Raw genomic sequence first — 9,924 nt, forward strand, 5'->3', positions numbered from 1 at the left:
TCTTTTGTTTATTTTACCCAATGGCTCATTTGAAACTGAGTTTTTCTTAAAGTTCTTACTTAAAGTTAAAGTGATTGAGAAATGTAAGAATGTGTAATTTCCTTAATATTCTACTCTGTTTCTTTATAACAGAGGTTGGCAACATATGGCTCTTGAGCCATAGCTGGCTCTTTTGAGAGCCAGATATGGCTCTTTCTGCAGGAGCCATAAAGTCAATTTTTTTTCAGGCGCTGTTACAGGAGCACACACTGTGAGGACTGTATGGCTCTCACGAAATTACATTTTAAAAAATGTGGCATTTATGGATCTCATGGCCAAAAAGGTTGCTGACCCCTGCCTTATAAGGACACATTGTGGAACCTGAATTCCCAAAGACTGTGTCCATTGAGCAGAAGCTCTGACAATGTGGTGAAACAGAATCAATGCTACATTTGGAGTCAAGCTAGGAAAGCAAGATTGACTTCTCATCTATAAAATGAAGGCGTTGTACAAAATGGATTTAAAGTCTAAATCTCTGATTATATTCTATTTGTTTTAGTGTTAGCCACCCTTACATGTATCCTATATGGAGTGATCACTCCCTCAATCTGCTACTTGACATTACTATATCCACATCGTCATCCTATGTTTTAAAGTAATTCGGGGGTATCTGAGGATATTTCTTTATTAGTTACTAACATTGCAACTTCTCATTAATTATTTAGTTAGCTTTGAAATCCCATCCTGGTTTATTAAATATTATTTAGTTACTACTCCATTTAAATATAGAAACATCATTTTCCATAATTAATCTCTTTCTCTCTCCACACACACACACACACACACACACACACACACACACACACACACAGAGGTTGTCCTTAAAACTGTCTTTCTGTACTTTTAAGCTTTAAAAGATACTTAAGATAGACAGACAGACAGGCAGGCAGGCAGGCAGACAGATATAAATAGATAGACAGATAGATAGATAGATAGATAGATAGACCCACCCGCTTTCTCTTAGGCTTAAATAAATATCAAAGGCTCTGGCTATATAATTTTTATTAACAGTGTTGCAAAATTAACATAAATAACTATTTAAAATATATTAGCTATCAGATCCCAGTCATAGTCAGTTCTTCTTTACTCTCATTACATTGCTTTACAATCTCATTACTTCTACTCTTGACTTCTCAATTCGAAACAGTCTTGCTATTCATTTTCTCTGGATAGCAATCAAAATCTCTCAAAAATCCTCTTCTTATTTATTCAGAATTCAAGGATTATACTCTTTCCTACTAAGAAAATAAGTTCTTTCTTTCTGTCCTCTCACACAGTCTCTCTGTAGCTATAACCAGAAACGTTTGAAAATAATAGTTAAAACTCTTAAGTATTCTCATTTGAATCATCGAGGAATAATCTTTTTACTATTTCTTTGAAAGATGAATGTTTGAACAATTCTATCAGGAAAGAATTCTTCATCTTTTTTTTTCTCATTGCCTCACCTCTTCTTTTTTTATCCCTATAGTTTAAAAATCCGGCTAGACTAGAGGTTCTTAACTATTTTGTGTGTATCATGGACCTTTTCAACAGTCTATAGAAACCTAGTGCCCCTTCTCAGAAAAATGTTTTTAAATGCATAAAATAAAATACATAGAGTTATAAAGGAAACTAGTGAAATTGAATTTTCAAAAGTTTTTCATAATTTTATGGACCCTAGTTTGAGTATTCGTTCTATAATGACAGCTAAACTTCGAACTCTACACAAATATCTACTAGAATGACAGTTAAAATATAACTGTTCAAGAGTAAGAAACCCCTTAAGGAGATAGTAATAGTCTCTTTAAAAGAGAAGTTATTTACCTCTGTTTCTTGTAATTCCTAATTTCCTTCAAAAGACAACTGTGCCTACAAGAGGCTTTTCAAAATCCTTCAAGTTGTAAATGCCTTCTCTCACTTAAAATCACTTTGCGTTATTTTGTATGTATTGTTAGTTTATACATTTTGCATATTGCTGTGTCCTTATAATAGAAGGTAAGTTCTTTGAGGGGAGCATCTGTTTTATTTTGTTTTTATTTCACAAACACTTGGCACAGTATCTTGCACATAATAAATACTTAATGTATGCTGAAATTAATTAAACTAAATTGAATTGGCAGGTTCTACTAATCTAGAAAAGTTTTCCATAAGATAATAGATTATATATCACCTTCTTAATTATTTCATATATAGCAAAGGGCAAAAGAAAGGCCACTTATATGAAAAATATTGAGGGGGAAAGTTTTTTTTTTAATGGAGAGGACCTCAGAGAAAGCAGTCTTATCCAAGAAAAAAAAGGATTTAATGGAGGTAAATATGGCCAAACCATCATATCTTAGAATCTCATTTATATATGACTTTTGTGTAGATTGTAAAGATAAGTGAAAACTCTAATAGCCAACTATAGTACGTTGTACTGTGGTCTAACAGAAATAGGAATTTCAGTTTCTCAACCTAAGGTAGAGGTGGATTCACTTCAAAAACAAGGAAATCTTGAAGGAAAGAGAATTGTTGTGCAAGAGAGAAGCTGAACCAGAACGTCTCTGGAAAAGAAGCAGAAGGACAGAAGAGTAGCTACTTTGGGCTGAGACCAACTGTGCAGATAAAGATAGGCTCTACCTGGGCTGATGAGAGCTGATGTGATTGGAGGAAAGTTCTGCTGTCCAAAAGGACTGATGTGAGAAAAAGAAAATCCTTTGCTGTTTGAAGAATTGTCTAGTAGAAGGGAAATGGAAAATATAAGCTGCCTTGCCCTTTACTGCCACCTACAGTTTGAAAAGTGGTAACCCCTTAGAAATCTTTTTGCTTTGCATTTTAACAAGATAACATGCACAGCATTAGCCCCACAGAGGATGTTATGAAAATTCCCTTTCATAAAAAAATTGTGAAAAATATATTTTCTTCCTTCTCTTTACTGACACCTATGGCTTGAGTAAGGGAAAACCTTCAGAGCCAGATGCGCCAAACTTAAAAGTAAATCAGATAACAAATATTTATTAAGAACCAATGTGCCAGGCATTGTGCTAAGTGTTGGTGATATAAAGAAAGGAAAAAATAATCTCTGCCCTCAAGGAGTTCATAGCAATAGTGGGAGAAACAACACACAAGTGACTATGTGCAAAACAAGCTATATAAAGAAGAAAAAGAAAATAATAATCAACAGATGGAAGGCAATAGAATCAGAGAGATTAGGAAAAGCTTCCTGTAGAAAGTAGAATTTTAGCTAGGATTAAAAAGAAAAGCTGGAGGTAGAAATGGGTAACCAACAGGAAAAATCCCTAGATTCTAGAGATCTTTGAAGGAACAAGGTGGTCAGTGTAACTGAATCAACGAGTTCTTGGAGGGTGAGATTGCAGGGAGGGGAGGAAGGGATGGCTAAATTCTGAAGCGTTTTGAATGCAAAACGCAAGATTTGTTCAGTAGATTCCTGACTTAGAGGAACTGTTTTATTAAGAAATCTAATGCTGCAGAGGTCCAGAAGAGCTCTGTAGACCCATAGATTATGAGAATTAGAATGGATTTTAGTGGCCATCTAGTCCACTCATATGTAATTACGCTATATTATATCCACCAATTGATCATCTACCATGTTCTCAAAGACATCTAAGGCAGGGGAGTGTATCCCTTCTCAAGGCAAGCCATTACACTTTAGAGTGGCTCCAATTGTTAAAAATGTTTTTCCTGACAACCAATCCAGGTTTAGGGCCTCTCCTTTCACTAAAAGAGCTTAATACTGCTTTAGCTGCTTCAGAGTAGCAATCAACAAAGAAACCATTCTGCCCAAAAAGAAATGGGGACAGTGTCAGAAGAAGAGTGAATTTTCAGTGTATCAGTACCTTTGGATACTTCAGTAGATAACAATGGTATAGACTGTTTCTTAAAGAGGCCACGGGTATTGAGACTTGTATTTCAGAGCTGTGAATTATCTCAAGCACATGGATTCTCCTACTAGATTTCTGTAAAAGAATATACCTCAGCCTCATGGACAATATTTGCTCCTGGGGAAAGTATTTGTGTATGGTTATTCTTGCTTTTATCACCTTATTTTGTAATTATTTCATGTTCAAGAATTAATGATGTCATCTTGATTTGTTTAAATGTGAAGTACCACAGTGGGTGTTTAAGAGTTAGAGTTGTGTGTGGTACACATAATTTTCTGTAAATAGTAATTTCTCCCCACCAGGGTTAACCTTACAACTCTGAGAGAAAGTGGTAACACCAATGCCACTCCACCCTATTTATAAACCTAAACCCAACTGAGAGAGACAGGGAGATGTGTAGGGTCAGTACTATGCCCTGTACTACATATCCCAAAATTACTTTGCTTATATATGGATAGGGTTATCACATTTGGTTGGCTTCAACATTTATGAAGACCAGTGAACCATATACTTGGGCATAGAGAAGTTTCATTGGAGATTCTCTTCTCTTCCATCTCTAAATTATCCCTTGTGATCTCATCAGCTAACATGGGTTTTATTATCATTCCTATTCTAATTACTCCCAAATAGTATAAATGTATATGTGGCATGTGTACACATATAAATATTATAAAATACATATGTAAAAGACATCCAGCCCTAATATCTATCTGAGCTCCAGTCTCATATCATAAAATACCTGTTGGACAATCAAAAATAGATTTTATGTATCTAAAACTCAATGTGTTTAAAATAGAATTCGTTCTTTTCTCCCAGCCTACTCTTTCGAACTTCCTTATTGATGTTGAAGGGAGCCAGTTAAATAAATAACTTCTGTATTATCCTTGACTTCTCACTCTCGCCTTTGTATCCAATCAGTTGCTAAATCTTGTCATTTCTGTGTTCACATCCATCTCATCCACCACACTTCTCTTCACTCACATGGCAAGCATCATATTTCAGCCTCTCATCAACTCTTAAATGGACTATTAAAATATTCTTTTAATTACTCTCCTTGCCTTTGTTTTTTCTTTCCCACTCTGTTCTCTAGACAGTAACCAAAGTAGCTTTTCTAAAGCACAGATCTAACCATATTCCCTTTTCCTGTTCATATAATTCCAGTGCTTCTCAATTACCTCTAGGATGACATATAAAATTCCCTTTTTTCATTAAAAAACATTCAAAACCTGACCCCAAACTACCTTTCCAATATATGTAGAACATATGTCTAATCTTTTCTACCTTTAGAATATATTACTCCCTTTCAAGTACATTACAGTTCAAGATTGGCATCACATTCCATATGCATGGCACTCCCAATTTCCATCACCCTGTCTTTGAATATTCCAGTGTAATAATGTATTCTCTCCTTCAATCTCTTAGAAGTTCTAATGTTTTCAAGGCACAACTAACATACCACCTTCTATATGAAAGACTTTAATATTTCTACAATTCCTACTGCTTTCTCCATCACCTTTGAATCTAATTTGTATGTACAAATATGCATGCACGTATATGCCTCTACCCTCCTTTTTCTCCCTTTTCAAGTCTCTTGCCTCTTAAAACTACACTTTCATAGGTGTCAAAGTAATGCCTGACCATCTTACTCTCATGCTTAATAAATGTTAGTGGCTCCCTAATAGCACTAGAATTTTTCTAGTGCTTAAATTGCTTCACAACCTAGTCTCAACCTACCTGTCATTTTAGGCTTATTACACATTATTTCCCTTTGCACTTTCCACTTTCCTGCCAAACTATCCTTCTTGCTATTTCTCACGCATAGAATTCTTCTCTCTCATGCCTGTGCCCTTGTACACTCAGCTCCATCCCAAACCTTCAGTACATTCCCTTCTCACCTTTGCTTCTTAGAATCCCCAGTTTCATTCATTTAAATCTCAGTTCAAACACCATGAAGTCTCCCCTAGGACCTGACCTCACTGAAATTACATTGCACATAATTTATTTATATTATGTGTACATGACATCTCCACTGAGAGAATGTAAATTTCTTTAGAACAAGGATTATTTCATTTTTGTCTTTGTATACGCATTTCTCAGCACCTCATCTGGTATACAGTAGGTGTTTAAGAAATACTTATTGATAGTTTGATTGTAATGTGTTATGCTAGTAGAACATTGCAATAATAATAACAATAATAATAATAATAATAATAATAAACAAGACCAAGAAAGGGTGAAAGAGACAGTAGCAGGAGGCAAGTGAATTGAAAATATTGGTTTTATGTCAGCAATTTTCATTCCTTTTCTAAGTTGAGATAATGAGATTTTGCTCTATTTTTACAATTAACATGACAAATTGTGCCAGGTATTTATCAGCCATGTCACATTAACAGTAATAGGAGTACCTAACTCCTTCACATCAAACATTAATTACAGAGAGAAGTCATATACACAAGTCACTACAAATCAGAATGAAAACTGACCCTTCTACTTATTGAATTGCTGAGTCTTCTACTAGTACCTCATTAAAATACTATTTAAATTTTGCAGCTGTATTCCCTTGCCTTTAGTTGTTCTGAACCTGTATTAATTTTACAAATAGTGTCTGTGTATATTCAGATATCTTCACACACACTCACACCCTGGGGAAACCAATAATCTTTCACACTAAGATATATTTAGCACAAATTATAAATTACAGCAAGAATTAAAATGACAATGGACCCTGATTGAATTTCAGAAGCAATCCTAATCTTGTTTTTTAAAAAGTAATGAACCAGTTTTAAGTAGTGTCTCAGGTATGCACTGCTTGCAAATGAGGCACCTTTAGAATTAGTATTAACCCTTTCATGTCACTAGCATAATTCTGAGTAGCTATGATTGTAATTAAGAAAGTGTTTACTGCCTCTTGGAATAAAATAAATGAGAGTATATCATGACCCTCACAGCAAGTAGTTAAACTCTCAGTGCATTCTGCACCATGATGTTAGCTACAGAAAAATATCACATGGGAAATGGGTATGTCTAGAGTTGAGTATATTATTAAGCAAAGGGCCTTACTTTATTTCTTAAAATCCCTAATCTATCATTGGGACTCAGAATGGCCTTGAAGACTTCCAAGTTATTCTCTAAAGTTTTCTATAGTCACAGTTATGACCAAGGGAAGCATGTACATGGAAAAAGTATTGAAAATAAGTTAGAGGACTTAAGTTCTAATTTTGGTTCTGTTACTTACTACTTGGATAACCACTGGGCAAATTCATAGGATTTTCCAGCCCTCAGTTGTCTTATCTGAACAATGAGGGGGCTCTGTACTAAATGGCCACTAAGATCCCTGACAGTATGAAATTCAGTATTTTATGAAGCCTGAAGTCTTACATTAGTTTCTTTATCTAAAAACTCACAGGGCTTGGGTCATATCAGTCATCAAATACTCTCTCCTTACAACTAGGTGACATAACATAAGTTATTTTATCTCTCTTTGACAAATGAGGAAACTAAGACCTGGGGAGGGGAAGCAGCTTGCCCCCTAAGGGCCCATCTAGCTTTAAAACTAGATAACTACCCTGGGGAAGATGACTTTTAAGAGTGGATTTGGATTGGGTGAACAAGAGGAGGGTGAGGTAGGTCTAGTGATCCTCTAAATATTCTGCTATCCAGAATAAGTCGAAGAAAGAAACTGAATTAATTTAGAATTGTAACTCATAAGAAAGCTTTAAACTACCTATCTCTGATCAAATGTTTCATCTATCTAAAAAAATTGAAAAGAATAGAGACTATGTTCCATGAGAAAAAAACTGTGAAGATTCAGCATGAACAAATTTTTAAAAATCAATTCTGCTGACAAACCAGATATTCTGATTCCTACTCCTACCTTCTCTACTCTCTACTCCCACCCCAAGCTTCCAGAATAGGTCAGTGATAAAAGGTGATTTTGTCCAGGATGGCTACTGAAAAAAAAGATGAAAAAGTAGAATTAGCAACTATTCCTGAAGTCTTCTGAGAAAGGAGAGATAGAGATGAGGAAGTATTTGACTCTATAATCCAGACTTTAGTCACTCAGACAAAGATACCTAAGGTTCTGTGGATCAAAATTCACCATTAACTATTGCTTAAAACCCTTACCAATATATATATTTTTTCTCAACCTGGAGGACAAAATTAATTCAAAGCAAAAGCATTCAATGAAATAGCATAAGAAAAATGGTGGTAAAATATTATTGTCCACATTACCTTGGGACATACTTTCATAGAGATATAAACTTTCACAGGGAAGAATGGTACACCTAAGGAAAGCATTGTGGTGGCTGGGACATTTGTTGTAGGGAGGGGCAAATGCAATGAACATGACAAGCCTCACTTGTGGAAAAGCAGCCATCCTACTTTAATACTGCAAGACCACTGATATCAGGTGGGGATATCATCATGTTCCCAGTGGGCTTGTTTCCCAATGGTCTTGTGGCTTGAAATCTCTACCAGACATTTATTCTCTGACAGATATATAAGTATGATTTGTAGAATCATCTAGATGTTTCCTATTTTTTGTCTGGTATGCTTCTTGACAGTGCTCCAAGAATCCCATGGTTACTGCTTGTCCCTGCCAAGTGTACTGCCACTGAGTACAAGGTTGTAAAGCTTCTTTCTCATTTTAGTATCTAGCTTTGTTCAGACTTCTCAGTTGAGAATCTAGTTATTCCCCATAAAAGGGAAAATAGTTTCTGCCACCTTTCTTTTAGCTTAAATCTTTGGGCTTAAGCTACAGTTCTTTTAGACAGGCAAATCCCTAATATTCCCAGTTATTGGATAAGGGAGGGTGGGAAGAGAACCTCTGTATAATTCCCTACAATAAGGAGCTCTTTGTATGTTGCCAAAGCTTTGGCTTTCATTTGGATCCTTAATGTTTAATGCCTGGTTGCTTTAAGAGGATAATGTCCTCTTAAAACAAATACTCTAGTGTACTGTTGGTAGAGCTGTGTATGATCTAGCAAATCTGAAAGACAGTTTGGAACTATGTCCTAAAAGTTGTCAAATTAAACAATTAAGTATAAACATGCTTTATCTAGATATATCAGTAAAAGAGATATACTTCAAAGAAATAAAAAAGAGGAAAAGAATTTCTAGGAACAAAAAATATTTATAGTGGCTCTTTTTGTGGTAGTCAGAAACCAGAAACTTAAGGGGGTGTCCTCCCAGTGAGAAACAGACAAATAAATTATGTATATAAATGTAATGGACTGTTATTTGGCCAAAAAATTTTGAAACGGAAAATTTCAAAGAAAATGTAGAAGACTTCTTCGAAACTATGCAGAGTGAAGTGACCAGAAGTAGGAGAACAATTTATGCAATGATAACATGATAGAGAAAAAAACTTTGAAATGTTGATTTCAAAGTTTAGAAATTCTTATCAATACAATAAACTACGAGTCCAAAAGTATGAAGATGAAATATGCTACTCGTTTCCTGACTAAGAACTGATGAACTTAAGATGCAGAAAAAGACATAAATGGCCAATGTGGGAGCTTGTTCTATTGGACTATGTAGTTATATATTGAAAGATTTTCTTTTTTAAAAAAATTAATTTCCTCAATGAAAAGTGGAATAGGATTAATGTAAGGAGATTTTTAAAAATCTTTAAAATTTTCCATTTGATTACAATTTGATATCCTTCTCTCTCTCTCTCTCTCTCTCTCTCTCTCTCTCTCTCTCTCCCCCATTCCTCTACACTTATTGTCTTTCCAAAATCACTCTCTAACCTTCTCTATTTTCCCAGTCCATCCCAGTTAGCTCCAAAATGAGCTAATATAGGTGTGTGTGTGTGTGTGTGTGTGTGTGTGTGTGAAAGCACAGTATTGATATTCCTGCTTGAAGTCTTTCCTTTGTCAAAATAATACTTCCAATGCACAGAATTGCCCCTATCATTCTCTTAGGTTTAATCTCTCCTCATTTATTAGCCCATCTCCTCATTGCATACAAACATGTTCAGGTTTTCCTTACATAAGGGGAGCACTCTACAAAAATTCAATCC

This window comes from Gracilinanus agilis, chromosome 3 (assembly GCF_016433145.1).
Source record: "Gracilinanus agilis isolate LMUSP501 chromosome 3, AgileGrace, whole genome shotgun sequence".
NCBI lineage: Eukaryota > Metazoa > Chordata > Mammalia > Didelphimorphia > Didelphidae > Gracilinanus > Gracilinanus agilis.